The 18,984-nt window shown below is 42.8% G+C and overlaps 1 protein-coding gene across 23 annotated transcripts in view; it reads left to right on the top strand.

Moving 5' to 3' along the window:
- Window positions 1-18,984, top strand: part of DGKI (diacylglycerol kinase iota) — a 474,617-nt gene that overhangs the window by 112,179 nt on the left and 343,454 nt on the right. For 3 of the 23 annotated variants that reach the window (XM_085005381.1, XM_085005382.1, XM_085005379.1), the window contains exon 2: window positions 932-1,040. The exons of the other annotated variants lie outside the window; for them this stretch is intronic. The gene's annotated coding sequence lies outside the window, so the exon portion shown is untranslated. The remainder of the gene's footprint in view (window positions 1-931; window positions 1,041-18,984) is intronic. 23 annotated transcript variants of the gene reach the window in all.

Raw genomic sequence — 18,984 nt, forward strand, 5'->3', positions numbered from 1 at the left:
CTATTTATGTTAATTCTTTAAATGTATTGATATGGATACAACTTTATATAAGAGAAGGCAGACTGAGCTACTGGAATTAGTGTCTTTATTTTCTAAGGAGTCTTAGTATTCAAAGGAATGCTTCCATGAATACTTCCTGTAGATCAGGAATCTTTTTGAATGCAAATAGTTATCTTCTAATGTCTCTGCTTTGAAAATTTGCATGCATTGTTCTTTCTTAAAATAAAGCACAGGGAGATATTTTCAGCTGAAAGCTAATACCACTGGGTGAGTGTATGCAGGCTTAATGTAGGAAACTAAGTATTTTGGGGTCTGCTTTCTTACAACGCTGTAACATTTCCTGTCGCCAGTCATGTTCTGCTCAATAGCATTCAATCCAATTTTTGAAACCTATTAGCCTTAATTTTTATGAGTTGTTCCACTGATTGTTCAAACTTCTGAATCATCCTGGCATATAAGAGATAACAAAGATCATTATTTAAAGCCGCTATTATTAATGGTGTGAGGGCAGATATTAGAAAAAAACTGAATAAAGTGCTGAGCTTGTCCTGTGGTCCAAGTGACCTCTGATTAAGTTCATCGTAATTCTGTATTTGATGTGGCGTGCCTGACATAAGGTCTTGATCGACAAAATCTATTTCCTCCTCATTTTTATTCAGGCTTCTTGGAAGCTAGTGGTTTCTGATTAAATTGAGCTATTTTTACAACCTGCAGAAGATCCCATATGGTCAATCTCAAGTTCCCGTTGCTTCTAGTGTTTGTCCTAGATGTTTGTTTTGCTTTGAACAAACACGGCGCTATTTGTGGGCTTGTTGTTTGACCTTCTCCTATAGAAAGGCTTTAAATATTTTCCTGTTCAGCCGACCACTTTAAAAGTTAAATTTATTGGTTGCCAAACACTCCAATGAATTCTCCCATTTATCCTTTACAGTTACCTGACAAGGCAAGGACTGCTTTTCATCCCATTTTGCCTTTTCAAATACAAGCCACAGAGGAACTAACTTACCCACTGTCACACAGCTAGTAAGAGGCGAAAGCAGGTATGAAATAAAGCTTTTTTTTTTTTTTTTTTTTTTTGCTTTTTAAGGGCCACATCCATGGCATATGGAGGTTCCCAGGCTAGGGGTCTAATCAGAGCTGCAGCTGCCGGCCTGTGTCACAGCCACCGCAATGCCGGATCTGAGCCGCATCTGCGACCTACACCATAGTTCACGACAATGCCAGATCCTTAACCTACTGAGCAGGTCCAGGGATCAAACCCACAACCTCATGGTTCCTAGTCAGGTTCGTTTCTGCTGTGCCATGATAGGAACTCGTGAAATTAAGCTTTATTTATCTCCAGAACTCTTGTCCAAGCCTTAATTTGGGCTGCCTCTTGCCAAAACCTAGCTCAACAGAGACTCTATGCCTGCAGAATATATTCAGCTTGAATACTGGGAATGGTGTCTTGATGGTCCCAGCATCCATATTGTTTAGGTTGCGAAATCTGTTTGGTCATTATTAAGAGACTGAGGCCACATTATTGAGGCCTTCATTGACTTTTCCTCTGGCTTATCTCTGGAAAAACTGGAGTGAGCTGAGGCAGAGATGGAGAGGAGAGAGCTATGTGGAGAATTAAGCCGACATCGTGTTCCCTGGTGGAGTTGCTCCGTATACACATGTGATGTGTGCGAAGCCCTGTGCTGAGGCCTGGAGCCATGGTCATCTGCTCATTTCCTGCTGTTGTTTCCTGGTGTGTAGTTCCCATGCCAGGGCTTGGTTCTAGAAGAGCATCCTGCCTCACTGACAGGTGTACTGCAGCCAGCATGGGAGCTCAGCATGCCACCATCCTTAGCTTCTGCTCCCAGTCACTGCATTTCTCAGGAATTGGTGCTTTCTTGTTGCTGGGCCTTGGAAGGGCCCAACCTGGTCTGTCCCAAAGTTAAAGTGTCGTTAACTTTAATTTTGGAGGACCAAGAGTTGGGGTTTTACTTCTTTCCTTCCCCAAATTCCTCTGGGCTCCATATGCTGTTTGGTCAACTTTCTTCATAGTGACCAGTTGTACACATCAGCACTTTCTAATCCCAAGGCAATGGTTTGCTGCTCAATCAGCATTTAAAAACCTAAGAGGAGTTCCTCTGTACAGCAGGTTAAGGGTCTGGCGTTGTCTCTGTGGCTGCTCAGGTCACTGATGAGGTTCAGGTTCAATCCCCAGCAGGGCGCAAAGGGTTAAGGATCTGGCGTTGCCGCATCTGTGGTGTAGGTTGCAGCTGTGGTTCAGATTTGATCCTTGGCTTAGGAACTTCCCTATGTTGGAGGTGCATCCAAAGCAAACAAACAAAATAAAAACAAAAAGCAAAAACAACCCAAAACAAAAACCTAAAAGATAACTTTGCACCACCAAGAAAAAATAGTTTGTTTTCAATAAAAAATTAGAGGAAGCCTCATTACCTTATCATTTGCCTCAGAGATACTGTAACTATATAGTGGTAACTACAGAAATACAGGTGGCGTCAGGGTCCCCAGGAGCACAGGAAAGGGCTACTTGGCCAGATCTGGAGGATTCAGGGAGCATTTTCTGGAAGGCTGATTCCTGATCTGGAGTCTTGAAACATGAGGCAAATTTAACCATATAGAGAAAGGTGGAAAGAGTTTTTAGGTCAGAGCACAGTATGAATCAAGGAAAGAAGGAGCAAACTGATGGTTTGTAAAGAAAAATTGAAATAGATTAATATCAGTAAAGCAGGATGTATGGGGCAGTGAATGGTGGAAGACAGGTTTGAATCACATAGGTAGAAGTCCTGACACGGAGCCCTGGAATGCAGCGCCAGCGAGACTGAAATTTATTCTAGGCAACAAGGCACCCCTGAAATTTTTAAATGGGACAGGTGTTTTTTATATAGGTAGCTCTCATTGCAGCATGAAAGATCAATGCTAGAGGAAGTAGCTAGGGTGGAGGCAGGGAGACTTGGTTAAGAGATACTAACATGGTTTAAGTTAAGTGAGAAGATAAGGGATCCCACCTAGGGTAATGGTCATAGGGCACAGATGATTTTCAGATTATTGACAGGCCCTGGTGATTGACTGTGATGGATAAGGAATAGAGGAAATTAACCAATATTTATTGATTAATAAATAAATTTATTATTTATTTATTTGTGCCAGGCACTTTCAGGGTCTTGGGATATAGGAGTCTGGAATTTTAAAAATCCAGAGAATGGTTGCAAGGACTTTTCTTATGAATGCTCCTCTATTGCTGCTTAAGAAATTGCACCTAAATGGGAAACAACCGTTATTAACTCACACCTCTGGGGGCTGCAAATCTAGAAGTGGCTGAGCTGGGGGTCTTTGGCTCAAAATCCCTTGTGAACTTGTAGTCCTCCTGTTGGCTGATGCTGCAGTCTTCACCAGCTTAGCTGGAGCTGGGGAATCTGCTTCCAAGATGGCTCATGTGGCTGGTGGCAGGCCATGGCCCCGGTCCCAGGGTCCTTTCCACGAGGCTTCTTCATAACATGGCAGCTGGTTTCCCACACTGGAAGCAATCCAATAAATGTGAGAAAGAGTGCCCAAGTCAGAAACTACAGCCTTTTAAAAACTCAGTCTTGGATATGACCTCTCATCACTTCTGCTGTATTCTGCTTTTTATTTTTATTTATTTATTTATTTTGTCTTTTTTAGGGCTGTACCTGCGGCATACGGAAGTTCCCAGGCTAGGGGTCAAATTGGAGCTACAGCTGCCCACCTCCACCACAGCCACGGCAATGCCAGATCCGAGCCACATCTGTGACCTACATCACAGCTTCTGGCAACCCTGGATCCTTAACCCACTGAGCGAGGCCAGGGATTGAACCTGCATCCTCATGGATGGATACTTAGTTGGGTTTGTTACTGCTGAGCCACAACGAGAACTCCCTGTATTCTGCTTTTTGCAAGGTAGTCCACAAATCCAGCTCACGCTTAAGGGAAGGGGACGACCCAAAGGCAAGAATTCCAGGAGGTAGGAATCCTTGGGGACCATCCGAGAGGCTGCCTACCACACAACACACCTGCATGACTGAGTAGGTGGCAGCATAGTAATGAAGATCAGGAATGCAGTTGAAAGAGTAGATTTTAGGGGGCTAATGAAGAGTTCTGTTTCAGACAGGAACTATTGTCTTTTCAAGTGGATATGTGCAGCGGCATTAGGACTGGACGTGTAGTTGGGGGGCAATGGTTGTGTCCGAGGTGCTTTGTGAAACCGTCACAGGGATGACCGTCTTACTTCCCTCAAAGCATTGCTGAGAGGCTGACCTTTCAATGAGGTCTATCTTGACCAGTCTATTTAAAATTGGAGCCCTCATGCTAATGCTTTACTTAATTATTGCTTTTTTTTTTGCCTCCCCCTTAAGAATGCAAGCTCCATGAATGCAGAATTTTTTGTTTTGCACAATGATTTATCCTTAGTGCTTTGTAGGGCACCTGTATGGTTGTCAATAGTTATGGAAGGAAGGATAAAGGTATCTCAAGGTAGTGCACCCAAGCCAAAAGGTGGGATAGCCCAAGTGTCTGCTGATGGATGGATAAATAAGATGTGGTGCATACATATAGTCTTAAAAAGGAAGCAAATTCTGACACATGCTGTAATGTGGATGACCCTTGAAGCTCTAATGCTAGGTGAAAATAAGCTACTCGCAAAAGAACAGATACTATGTGATTGCACTTGTATGAGACACCTAGAGTAGTCAGATTCATAGAGACAGAACTTGGAATGCTGGTGCCAGGAACTGGGTGGGGGGAAGCAATGGACGATAGTGATGGTTGCACACAGTGTGAATGTACTTAATGCCACAGAATGGTACACTTAAAAATGGTAAAATTGGTACATTTTATGTCATGCGTTATTTTACCACACACACAAAATATTTCAAGAGTTTGTAGAGATACTAACTAAGAAAAGGACTGAGGAACATCTGTTTGCAACATAAGCAAATTCAGATGAATACTTCTTCATTGAACACAGAGACCATTGGTGAGACAAGGTTCAGTGGGATTTGCGAGTAGAGGCTGGATTGCTATGGGTTCAGGAGTGATTGAGAAGCTGGGGCGATGAAACTACAGGAGCTTTCTTTATAAAGGATGAGTGAGATTTGAGAATGTTTTTGGGCTGGGAGGAGTAGCGGTAGTTGTGTGTGTGTGTGTGTGTGTGTGTGTGTGTGTATTATGAAGAGAATCAATGCATGGATGGGGAGGCTCTTTGGAGCAATAGCTATTAAATAATGAATAAACATTGATAGGAATTTCTGTCTTGACTCAGTGGGAATGAATCTGACTAGTATCCATGAGGATACAGGTTCAACCCCTGGCCTCACTCCTTGAATTAAGGATCTGGTATTTCTGTGAGCTGTGGTGTAGGTCACAGACACGGCTCAGATCTGGAGTTGTTGTGGCTGTGGCCTAGGCCAGCATCTGCAGCTCCAATTTGACTCCTAGCCTAAACCTTCATGTACCCCAGGTGGGGCCCTTAAAAAGACCAAAAAAAAAAAAAGAATTCATACAAAAGGTGGGTTGAAAGAAGTGAGGAAGGACATGGAAGCAACCTGTGTGTCCATCCATGTGTAGGAACAATGTCTGAAACTTTTTGCACAGGTTCAGATGTGGAAATTGGGAGGTTTGGAGCCAATGTTATAATGACTTTGGATGACTCACACAGTCTGCATATTTCAGACTGGTGTCCTTCAGATCCCAGGAACTGCTTTTAAGACTGTGCTCCACTGAACTGTGGAGAGAAGTCAGTGGTGTAGGGCAGTTAGGATCACAGGTTCTAGGGCAGTTGTCATTGTGAAAGGCACTGGTAGAAGGAAACAAACTGTTAAACATCTTTCAGCATATTATATGTGTGAGAGCCTATGAATTAAAATATTTGACTCTAACAAATATGTTGTATGCAAAGTACTCAGGCATTGCAAAGTAGTCAAGGTTTAAAACAACCCAGGATTGTGTACTAGAACTCTATGACATAGACTCTACAATATAAGCAAACTCAAATTAATACTTCTTCATTGAATACCTACAAGGCTTCATGGTCTGAAAGGCATACAAAGTGTGCATTTACAAATATCTGTTGAAAAGTAATTATATATACTATTATGAAATTACTATTTAGTATGCTAGCTAATAGTTACATAGCTAGCATCAGCATAGCAATTGTCATATAGACAAATAAGTTGATATTACACATGACAGAATTGCAGGTTTTCTCAAGAACTGTGAGTGGGTTTAAAGTATTGTTGGAAGATGGAAACTTTTACAAAGACACAAAAGTGTTTATATGAATTAAAAATTGCTTCATAAAAACATGTAATTCATTTAAAGTTACACAGTCCAATAGAGCATGAATAGTTAGTTGTAGAGAAGGCCTGATCAGGCAGAGCTCAGGATAGATGTAGGGTGTGGATTTTTATTTGGGGGACCAGAAAATTTGGGGTCAATTATGGCAGATTCTCGAGGGTCAGAATGGGCCAAGCTCAATACAAAAGGTCTGTGTTTTCTTCAGTGGTGAAGCCAGATTTAGGAAGCTGAGAAGGTAGACATTAGGGGAAGCAGCTGGTCCCAGAAATCAAGGTGAGGCAAGGTTAAGGCCTTTGGAGACATGTGAGTTGACACAAGGGCATTGCCATCAGAATATAGACATTGGCCTGACTTGGGAGGGAAGGGTCCTGATCTACAGTGTCTTTTGGAGTTGGAGTTTGTTCACTAGGTATCATGATGCTGATGATGACAATCACACTACCGATAATACCTGCTGTTTGTTGGGTCTGTACTGTGTGCCAGAAGCACTGTTAACAAGTGTTGTTAGTACCTAGGTTGAGCCTAGAGTTGAAGAAACAAGGAACAATATAGGCGAATTCTTTGTTCTCATGAAGCTCATTTTTAAGTGGAGGAAGACAAATAATAAAAATATAAGCAAATACATAGGAAATTGGAAGGTAATAAGCACTTTGGAAAATGAAAGAAGCAGAATGAACAGAAGAGGGCTGGGGAAAAGGTAAAAATTTTCTGGAGTTTCTGTAGTGGTGCAGCAGAAACAAATCCAACTAGGAACCATGAGGTTGCAGGTTCGATCCCTGGACTTGCTCAGTGGGTTAAGGATCTGACGTTGCTGTGAGCTGTGGTGTAGGTTGCAGACACAGCTTGGATCTGGTGTTGCTGTGGCTCTGGCATAGGCTGGCAGCAACAGCTCTGATTAGACCCCTAGCCTGGGAACCTCCATATGCTGTGGGTGCAGCCCTAAAAGGACAAAATACCAAAAAAAAAAAAAAAAAAAAGTAAAAAATTTCCTTAGGAAAGGCTTGGTGTTTTGGACAGAAATAGGATATTAGTTTGGGACTGTGCCAGGCAAGTTTGGGGAAGAAGAAGGAAGAACAGATATAAGTCCTTTGGTAAAGAATTGTTGGGTCAGAGTTCCCATTGTGGCACAGTGGAAATGAATCCAACTAGGAACCATGAGGTTGTGGGTTTGATCCCTGGTTTCGCTCAGTGGGTTAGGGATCTGGCATTGCCATGAGCTATGGTGTACGTCACAGACGTGGTTTGGATCTTGCGTTGCTGTGGCTGTGGTGTAGGCTGGCAGCTGTAGCTCCGATTAGACCCTAGCCTGGGAACTTCAATATGCCGTGGGTGCAGCCCTAAAAAAAAAGGGTTGTTGGGCAAGTACAAGGAACAGTGATGGGGCAGAGCTGTAGGATCATGCAGAGCCTTGCTTGTAGTCATATTAAAGGATTTGCCTTTTAATCTAATGAAATGGGAACCATTGGAAGCTTCTCTCAGCCCTCTGAAGTTTTAGCTATATTATCCTCACCACACATGTATGAGATTGGTAGTATTCTTATCCCCTTTTTATTTTCATGAGAAAGCTGAGACAGAGAGGGCTTAAGTGGCTTGCCCAAAATCAGCTTTGAAGTTTGGGGATGAGAATTTTACCAAGGTGGTCTGATTGTAGAGCACATAACAGGTGGCATAGAAGGGATTACAAAGAGACATGAGAAAAATTTGGAGGGTGGCAGATAAGTTCATTATCTTGACTGTGGGGATGGCTTCATGAACACGTATGTATGCTGAAACTCAGCAAGTGGTACACGTACAATATGTGTCATTTATCGTGTATCAGTTATACCTCAGTAAAGTTATTAAAAGTGTTTTCAAAAGATTAGGGGAGGCCTTGAAGAATTTTAAAGCAAGGAATTGCCATTCATATTTTGTGAAGGTGGGATGGAGATCAGTTAGGGCACCACCATAAACCAGGGCAAAGCTGGTTAAGGAACAGAACTAAGGTAATGTAGAGAGGAAGGAGGAGACAAACTTGACTGTAAAGTGACAAGACCTGGGGACTCTTTACAGTCAGGGGTGAGAGAAACAAGAAGCCAGTTTGAGGGTTTGGTCAGAAGTGCCATTAACCGCGTGCCATGAACCAGAGTGTGCAATTCTAGAGAAGCAGCAGGGGAGAGATGATGTCGCTGTAGACACACTGAGTGGAGTGCCCTGGGATGTCAAGGGTCATCGTTTAACACAGGGAGATTGCTGGGTTAGAAAGGGAGATGTGGGAGTCCGTGTGTGAGAGGTCATTGAAGACGTAGGCACAGATGCCACGATCCAGGGCTGAGAAGGGAGTGAAAGGTAGACCTCTGCGGGATGTCAGTGTTTAAAAGGAGATTAAAAATATTTGGCATGCATATTGAGCTGTGCCTCATTCCATGCTCATGGGGAACACATATCTCATCATGCCCAACACTCTCTCTTTTGGAAATCTCTCAGTACAGGGTTCTTGGAACCCACGGCAGTCAATCTGTGTCAGTAAGGAAGACGGATCCTTCTGTCCATCCCTGATTGAAGTCGTGAATGGGAAACCATTAAAGAGAGTGTCTTGGAAGCCAAGAAAATTTCCAGAAAAAGAAAGTAGTCAGCATAGACCTTGATCCTATAAGAACTTAAGTACGTTGGTTGGATTTAGCCATTAGACAGTTGATAACAACCATGTTGACGGCGTATCAATGGCACGAGAGGCCGGTGGCCAGATTAGAATGGATCCAGGCATGAATGTTCTTCCCAGAAGCTCAGCTCTGAGGGGAGAAGTAGCCTATATGATTTTTGGAAATATCTTCCCACATCACATCACTGTATTAGATTTTGTGGATCGTTGCCTTTGTTTCTTAAATCAGGGAAGATCTTTGGAATCTCTCTATTAGCAGACTTTGGAAACTTTATTTTTGGGAGGCATCCTGCCCTGAGGTCTGGGAGGAGAGGGACTGTGTATTGGAGGCATCAAGGATGGTTTCCCAGGTGCTGTTGCAGTAGCCTACACCCCTCCTGACCACACTGGAATAAAAAGAGATGCTTATGGTGGGAACAGAAGTGGGAAAACTAAGGGTACCACCATAAAGGGCATGACTTTGTCCTGAGACTGTCTCTTCTCCTCCATTTGGGTTGAAATATCTTTATTTAGCATTAGTAGATGGTATTTTTTTTTCTTTTACATGCTCTTAGAAAAATAAGTTGACCACGCTCTATCTGTTACCCCCCCTTTTTTTTTTAGTGATTTTAATTTCCTCTAAACAGCCATCTTTTCAAAAACTTGAAATTTTCTGGGCCAGACTTAATTTGGACAAAGTAAACTAACTGGGATAATGAGATGAATGTTAGTCCTTGGGAGCTACAGACCCCATCAGAACTTCAAAATAGAGGACATGAGATTCTCTGCTGAAATTAGACTTTAAAATCAGTTGTAATAAAGAAATGTACAAAGTCACCGCAAATATATAGAATGGCACCCCTGCCAGCCAGACTTGATTTGAATGTGATTAAAAGTATTAATATATCTAATGGAAGAATGTGTTGCTGAGCAACGAGGTTGATTAGCTTTGGGAAGAGAAGCCACTGGGCCCAAGCTGGTGGCGCCTCTCTGAGCACTGATTAGATGAGGAGGGACCTTAGCAAGTGAATACCTTTGGGTACTTGGGTTCCATTGGCAGAGACCTGATGGGCACATTGGGTCAGAGAGGCCAGGCTTTGTGAGCCAGATGCCAGCTCTTACATTTACTGCAGCCAACTCGCCTTCATCTCCCTGCCCCCCTCTACCCCCCTCCCTCTCACCCTCCCTCTCTCTCCCCCTACTTCTCTTTAGGCTCCCCAAGTAGAAAGAACACAGTCAGGCTGTGTTGTTTTGCACATAGACCAAAAATTTAAGTACCAGTGTGGATCTTTTCTTGATAAAAATTCATAAACTGGCATTCTGGATTTATTCTTTAGTCTCACATGTGGGAGGAGGATTCTTTCCTGTGCTGACAAAGTCTAGTTTCTGGGCCTGTGGGGTTGAGCACTGATTGAGACCCTGTGATGTTGGCCCACAGGACCCGGAGCCATGACTTTCCTCAGGTGGGAAAATGATGTTGCTGCTTTTTTGTTGTTGTTGGTTTTTTTTTTTTTTTTTTTAAATTCAGCCCCCCCACCTCCCAGATTTTTGAGGGGAAAATGGAGAAATATTGTATATATTTAAAGTGTGTGGAGTTCCCGTCGTGGCTCAGTGGTTAACAAATCCGACTAGGAACCATGAGGTTGTGGGTTCGATCCCTGGTCTCGCTCAGTGGGTGAAGGATCCAGCACTGTTGTGAGCTGTGGTGCAGGTCGCAGATGTGGCTCGGATCTGGTGTTGCTGTGGCTGTGGAGTGGGCTGGCGGCTACAACTTTGATTAGACCCCTAGCCTGGGAACCTCCATATGCCGAGGGTGTGGCCCTAAAAAGGCAAAAATAGAATAAAATAAAATAGAGTGTACAGTGTGATGATTTGATATGCATATAATGTGGAATAATTACAAGGTCAAAGTAATGAACACATTCACTACCTCATCACTAGTTGGGTTTTTTTAATGGTGCGAATACTTAAAATCTACTCTCGGCAGCTTTAAAATATACAATGCTGAATTATTAGCTAGAATGACCATGCTGTACATTAGATCCTCAAAACTTATTCTTCTTACTGCTAAAAGTTTGTTTCAACGACAAACTTTTCCATGTTCCCTTCCGCTAGGCCCTGGCAGCCAACTACCGTTCTATTCTCTGTTTCGATGAAATTGGCTTTTTTTTTTTTTTAAAGATTATACGTATAAGTGATGCCGTAGAGCAATTGTCTTTCTCTGACTTATCTCACTTGCATAATGCCCTCTAGGTTTATGCATATTGCTGCAAATGGCACATTTCCTTCTTTTATGTGGTTGAATAATATTTCATTGTGTGTATGTACCACATTTTAGTTACTGATTCATCCATCAAGGGACATGTAGGTTGTTTCCGTATTCACTATTTATATTCTAAGTAATGCTGTGATGAACACATTAGTTACACCACATCAGATAGTGTTAACTTCTTCTTCTTTTTTTTTTTTTTGTCTTTTTGCCATTTCTTGGACCCCTCCCACGGCATATGGAGGTTCCCAGGCTAGGGGTCGAATCAGAGCTGTAGCTGCCAGCCTAAGCCAGAGCCACAGCAACACCGGATCCGAGCCGCGTCTGCAACCTACACCACAGCTCACGGCAACGCCGGATCATTAACCCACTGAGCAAGGGCAGGGACCGAACCCACAACCTCATGGTTCCTAGTTGGATTCGTTAACCACTGCGCCATGACGGGAACTCCAGTGTTAATTTCTATTAAGGTTGCAGATGTCTCTTTAAGATACTGATCAAGAGAAAACACGTCATTTGTAGAAATGTAAAATTGGTGCAGCCGCTAATGGAAAACACTGTGGCGATTCCTGAAAAAAAAAAAAAAAAAAAAATGAAAAAATAGAGCTACCGCATGATCCAGCAGTCCCTCTCCCGAGTAGACATCCAAAAGAAACGTTGCCACTGTTTTGGATCTTGTTGTGACCTGCCGTCATTTTCCCCCCAAATTACCATTTTGAAGGCAATGTGAAGGAATTAGCATGTTATGGACCATTCTGTAGAAAATTGTATTAAAGAATACCATTTGCCTTTTTCACCAGGGAGTTTTAGTCCCTTCAGCATTTTTGTATGTTATAGCTCCAAACTTGTGCAATGTTTTAAATTCACACAATCATATTCACATGGTTTTGGATCATCCTGTGATAATGGCGCCCAAGTCAGTTACCCTGTGTTTGTCCTTAATTCTGCTTTGATGTATTAGTTGTCCTGCAGAGCTCAAAAGAGATGGGTAGAGAAGGGTTTAATCATAACAAGACAGATGCCTAATTCTGACCACCAACAAAAGGTTCTGTTTGAAGCTTTTGCTCTGGAAAATTATATGTCGTTCTCCTCATGGTTTGCAAATTATTTCACTCCTCAGGCTCAAGGCTATTGACATGACAGTGAGCATCTGGGGGAAAATTAAAAGAAAAAGATCTTAGTCATTTGAATGTTGGATGTACACTTTGAGAAGTTCATAAATTTGTAAACATTCTGATTTGAGTCACTTGAGGTTTTCCTCTACTTCTTTCATCTGCTCCTTTGTCATTATATAAATAGAGCCTTACAGAGATCTGTACAAAGAAATTACAAAGACTTCTTTGCCCAAATATCCCTTTCTTCTGCATTTGATCAGAATACCCTCTGTGCTTGGCTCTGGGTGGCACACGATAGCTATGGAGAGGCTTTGTAGAGAAGCACTAGGATTAATCTGGGGCTCTATGGTTATTGCTTGAGCGGTTTGGCTTAGAATCTTCTCTTTTGATGGCTTTTTTTGGTTATTGCCATATGATGTATTTAAAAACGAAGATGAAATATTAACTTGCTGAACATCTACTTTTGTCCTAGATGAGGGTCCTGCTCCTTATGTTCCCCATTGACTTAGGAAAACCTGGCTGGTAATTTCTGTCCCTTTTTCTCCCTTTTGTATGACTTTAGACACCTGATTATTAATGTCATTGAAGTTAAGGGAAAAAAGTCCTGTTTCCATGGAAATGGCATTAGGAAGTAGCTTTGGGAGCTAAACATCTCCTCTTCATGAGATAACATTTGCTTTTCTTTTGCGCATTGTGAAAACATCAGTATCTTTAACTTACAGCATGTATAAATAGATACTTCGATCGATAAAACAGAAACATGTAAGGGCTGTTTCATCAGAGTTTTTATCCTACCTGTAATAACAAGGTAGGAAGGTCCTTTACGAATGGAGAAGAGACTCCCAGGAGAAGTCATAAAAGGATTACCAATATGGATAAGATAAGACTTCTTGAGAAAATTAAAACAGAGGAAGTGATGATATACCACCACCATCTTTCATAAATCTGTAGCGTCAGTAGCAGAGGTCAATGGTGATAAACCAAGAATTCTTGAACCCTTAAAGATATTTTTAAAGAGACAAAGCTTTAGAAATTTTTTACCTCACTCTCTGCTGACTTCTTCATAAAGTAGGGTTGTTGATGATTTTGCCTCATATGTGAATCCTTGATCTTCCTCGGGAAGAACTCATAGGTAGAAGGTGAAAGCTCATGACCATATCGTATGCAAGTTATTAAATTAGAATATACATTTTCTCAGATTTTTGGAGCTGTCAGATCTTTTTTAGCACCTAACATCATAATTCAGTATCATTAGGTTTTGATGAATGAGTCTGGTCTAATGGGGTTGTTTTGGTAACCAGGGAATTCTCTTCCCTGATTTTATTTCTCAGAATGAGCTCTATGGGAAAAGTACTTTTGAGACTGGATTTGGCTTGGAAGGGGAAAGTATGGAAAAAGAGAGACCAATTAGGAGGCTTTAGTCGTAATGTAATGTAGGTAAGGATGCCCTGGGTTGGTGTAGGGGCAGAGGAAATACAGTGAATGGAGAGCTTTGAGACGTATCGTGCAGGTGGAATTGACTGGATTTAGTGTTAATTGGTTGTGGAGGTTGAGGGTGATGGAGGCTTTAGGGAGGATTCAGAAACTGAGGGGGTAAAAGGACCGTTGAGATGGAGGAAGAAGCAGGTGTTCAGTTTGGAGCATGGTGGGTATGAGGGATATTCAAGGTGAGATATGAAGTAGCCAGTGGAATACATGAATTGGGCTTAAACGAGTCTTTTGGACCACAGATATGGCATGTTACAGCAGCTGACATTGAATGAGGATGTAGGTATTTTATTTAATAACTAATTTTAGGTACTATATGACGAAAATTAGTTATTAGGTCATAAGAAAGAGATGATGTACTTGAGAATTAACCCCCCCCCCAAAAAAAATGAAGGAAAGACAGTAGGTGGGGCCAATAAAAATCTGTCAGTAGACTTGAAGAGTATAATAGGAGAGTTGGGCTCAGACAAATGTAGAACTTTCCATTTTGTTCTCTTTTGGTTTAATTTGCATAGAAATATATGCTTGAAAGGAAAATAGAGGATGTTATCAGAAGCCAGGAAACAAAAGCCTAGGAAGAAAATAAACATTAATTTACTACCACTTTTAATTTGCTAGGGCTAATTAAATCTATTTATGCTTTATAATGAGAAAAATATCACAAAAGTTATTTCAGAAAACTTACACATATTTTAAAAAGTTATTGTAACTAGAAATACCTCTTTTAGACTCTCATTCCAAGCTGAAGAGAAGCTTTCCAGCATGCTCCAAGAATTTAATGTTGGGATGTCTCCAGGTCACATCAGGGACAAAGTGACACAAGAAGGAAAACCAAATGCAGGACATTACAAACCTGAAATTTTAAATAATTGAGGAAAGATGAATTGGACTAGGGCAAGTGTGATTACTTTGACCATTTGTCAAGGCGGTCCAGCTTGTATCTCCACCCAGAAGAATCTATTTCAAGTATTTTGAGCTGTAGACTTCTTAAACAGCAAAACCAGGAAGACCAACAATTCCAGTGATTTATCATTTCTCCTCTAGGCTGAATACTTTTCTTTTTGCTTTTTTGCTTTTTAGGGCCACATCCACAACATATGGAGGTTCCCAGGCTAGGGGTCGAATCGGAGCTACAGCTGCCAGCCGCCGCCACAGCCACAGCAATGTCAGATTCAAGTCGCGTCTGCAACCTACACCAGCAACACCAGATCCTCAACCCACTGAGTGAAGCCAGGGACCAAACCCGAAACCTCATGGTTCCTAGTCAGATTCGTTTCCACTTTGCCACGATGGGAACTCCTAGACTGAATATCTTTGGATCAGTTCTTTTCTTGGCTGCCTAACACAAGTGTGTGCATGTGAGCATGTGCGTGCGCATGCGTACACACACACACACTCATATGCACGCAAACATTTGATTCAGCAGAACTGGAGAGAGGAAAGAAGCAGAGGGAGTAGGCAGGGAAGAGCAACCACAGGCTCTGGGAGGGAGTGGTACTGAAGAACGGAGAGGGGAAGGATGCCAGCTCAGGATCTGTGAGGAGTGACTTCAGGAATCCTTTCTGTACCTTTTCACCTCCCACCCTCCTTCTACCTCCCAAAATAGTTACTCCCTTCTCTGCTCTGACTATCCCCCCTCCATCTCTGGCTGCTCCTTTTTGGAATTGTTGGGGAGCTGCAGGGTTCAGCGTGAGCTCTTCTTTCCTTTCTCTGCTCCCAGCTGCTCCCCACTGGGACCTCCTCCGGCCCCATGACTTTAAAACCATTTATATGCTGAGGACTCCCAAATGTTACCTCTCTGCCTCACCTGTCTCCTGAACTTCAAACAACCTACCTGACGTCTTTGTTTGGAGGCTTGATTTCTATATCTCCAATGTTTGGTGTTGGACTCAGTGTCCCCATCTCAATCAATGGGCCCCCATTTGTCCGAAAACCTTGAGTCATCCTTGGCTTCTCATTGGACTCATAATCCGCCTTCAGTCCATTAGCAGATGGCTCTGTTTTCAAGATGTGTCTTGAATCTTAGCACTTCTGACCACTAGCACGCTCCCCACTCGAATCCAAGCCACTATTTTCTGGACTATTTCAGTAGCCTCCTAAATGGTGTCTCTGGTTACCCCTGTCCCGGTCCACGCACATTCAGATCTGTTCTCCGCACACCAGTGACTGTGACCCTTTACAACATACTCTGTTGCTATCACTTCCTGGCTCTAAGTGTGAAAGGAAACTCTAATGGTTTCCTTTTTTACTTAGAAAATTGAAGCCTTTATCATGACCTAGAGTGTTCTGTCCCTGTGTGCTCTGGCCCCAGATGCCACTGCTGTCTCATCTCCTGTCACTCTCTCCCTCAGTCACTGAGTCCTAGCCTCACCAATGTCTGTCCTTGCTTTTTCTCTGAAAGAGACAAACATTTGAGGGATTCTGTCCTTGCAGTTACCTCTGTTTGAGACTCTCTTCCACCAAATAGACTTCGGCTCTCTCTCACTTCATTTAAGTGGCTGCTCACGTGTCACCTCCTCCAAGAGGATTTTACCAACACCTTATTTAGAACAGAATCCTTGGAGTTCCCACTGTGGTGCAGGAGAAACGAATGGGACTAGTAACCATGAGATTGCAAGTTTGATCCCTGGCCTCGCTCAGTGGGTCAAGGATCCAGCATTGCCATGAGCTGTGGTGTAGGTCACAGACATGGCTTGGATCTGGCTTTGCTGTGGCAGTGGTGTAGGCCAGCAGCTGCAGCTCCAATTTGACCCCTAGCCCAGAAACCTCCATATGCCTCAGGTGTGGCCCTAAAAACAACAGAATCCTTTACTCCTCTGTCGTTCTTGTTCCCCACCCCTGCCATGACAATTTAACTCTACATTAAAAGTGTGTTTGGGGGTTCTCATCGTGGCTCAGCTATAAGGAACCCAACTAGTATCCATGAGGACGCAGGTTTGATCCCTGGCCTTGCTCTGTGGGTCAAGAATCCGGCATTTCCATGAGCTGTGGTGTAGGCCACAGACATGTCTTGGATCCCATGTTGCTGTGGCTGTGGTGTAGGCCAGTGGCTGTAAGTCCAATTCGACCCCTAGCCTGGGAGCTTCCATATGCTGTGGGTACTGCCCTAAATGAGCAAAAAAAAAGAGTGTTTGTTTGTTGTCTGATTCTCCACCCCACAGTAAACTTTTAGCCCATAAATACAAACTGACTGAATAGCAAAATCAACAAACAGGGAGATCCGTTTCTTCTTTTGGCAGCCCTGGGAAGGGCAGTCTGCCCACTGCTCCTAGGTACCTAGCATGGTACCTGGAGCAGAGTTTGCATGTTTAAATAAGTGTTAAGTAAATAAATAAATGATTGAATGAATGGATGAAGCCACATTAGTAAGTTAGTCCCCAGTACATCTTCATCACTCTTTGGACCCATTCATTACGGCAGGGTTAATATGGCCAAGGGACATAACCCTGTCTAAGGGGTCCATGAAGACCTCTCCAAGTAGGGGACATAAGAGCAATTGTACCTGTCACATTCTGAGTCCTTACTATGAGCTGTCTGCCATGCTTGGTGCCTTATGTGCACTAACCGATTTACTTCTCACAGCAAATCCACGAGGTCAGTGCTCTTGTTAGTCCCGTTTTACAGATGGAGATAATAAAGTACAGAGAAGTAGATTCACTTGGAGTTTACGGCTCGTAAATGGTGGAGGCAGACCCCAGCAGCTGAGTTCTGGCGCCTGAGGACTGAGAATGGCGGTGTCGCTGGCCAGAGGGAGGGTGGGATTAGGTAGGAGCTAGCGTCTTGGGTGAATGGAGTCATGTGTGCCAGGGTCAGACCATGACCATTCTGTCGAGGACAGGACAGAGGTTCAGTATGGCCAGAGTGTAGAGGAGGAGTGTAGGTGGTGTGGTATTGATCTAGGGCCAGAGAGGCTGCAGAAGGAATTCGGACTTGTCTTTGGCAAAGGGAAACATTAAGTGGCTTTAAGCAGGAACATTATATGCACAGATTTACATTTCTAAATAGTCCCACTGGTGACCCTGGAGAAGATGGGCTGGAAGGCAGGCAGGTGGGAGGCAAGGGAGACCAGTTTAGAAGGTCCTTCAATTGTCCAAGAAAGGGGCGATGGCGACCTGGCCCAGGGAAGAGGTGGCAGTAACACAAAGGTAGTGTAGATTTGAGGTAGACTCAGTAGGGCTCAGTGACGAGGACGAGGAAGAGGGAGGTGCAAAGGGCACCGTTTAGAGGCATCAATTAATCAGTCGCTTCACTTCTAGAGTTTCAGTCTATAGATCGACTGGTTACTGGTACAGGTCACAGGCCTTATTTCTAAAGATATTCATTGCAAGACTATCTGTAGTAGGATTAGGAACAATATAGTGCAGGGCTTTGCGCAACCCAGGGGCTGCTGCTCCAGAGAAGGCAGTGTGGGGGCTCCCCAATTTTGTGCAATTGGTAAATTAATGACTGAATTACAGTGTGTCCACATGATGCAGTATGATGCAGTGGTTAAAAAGCAGGCTGCAAGTCTTTATGTACTGACAATAATGATTACCAAGATGTATTATAAAGTGAAAAGAAATTCAGAACAGTGAATGGTAAACTATGATTTATGTTATAAAACTCTATTTATACACATATATATATATACACTTGTAAATGCATAATAATATAATTCTGGAAAGATACTTTTTTTTTTTTTTGCCTTTTCTAGGGCTGCTTCCTGCAGCATATGGACGTTCCCAGGCTAGGGGTCTAATCGGAGCTGTAGCTGCTGCCCTACACCACAGCCACAGCAATGTGGGATCTGAGCCTCATCTGCGACCTACACCACAGCTCAGGGCAATGCCGGATCCTTAACCCACTGAGCAAGGCCAGGGATCGAACCTGCAACCTCATGGTTCCTAGTCGGATTCGTTAACCACTGAGCCACAACCGGAACTCCGCATCTTTTTATGTAAATATTTTTTTACATAAAATTGTAAAAGGTTTGGAGGACTGGAGGCTAATAGTAGTACGGAAACATACTCTTTTTACTCCCTAATTTTTTATCTTTATGTGTGAAGTATAAAGGTAATGAGCTTTTAAAAATAAATCATGGGGATTTGTTTATGCAGTGATAGTTACATGATAAAGCAGTTGGAAATAAAGCAAACATGACACTAGTTATAACCATTTTAAAACCTCAGAAACAATAAACAATTAAACCA

This window comes from Sus scrofa, chromosome 18, assembly GCF_054392235.1.
Source record: "Sus scrofa isolate SSC_HxYL_T2T_F1_AM1 chromosome 18, Sscrofa_HxYL_maternal_Yorkshire_Landrace_v2.0, whole genome shotgun sequence".
In the NCBI taxonomy this organism is placed as follows: domain Eukaryota; kingdom Metazoa; phylum Chordata; class Mammalia; order Artiodactyla; family Suidae; genus Sus; species Sus scrofa.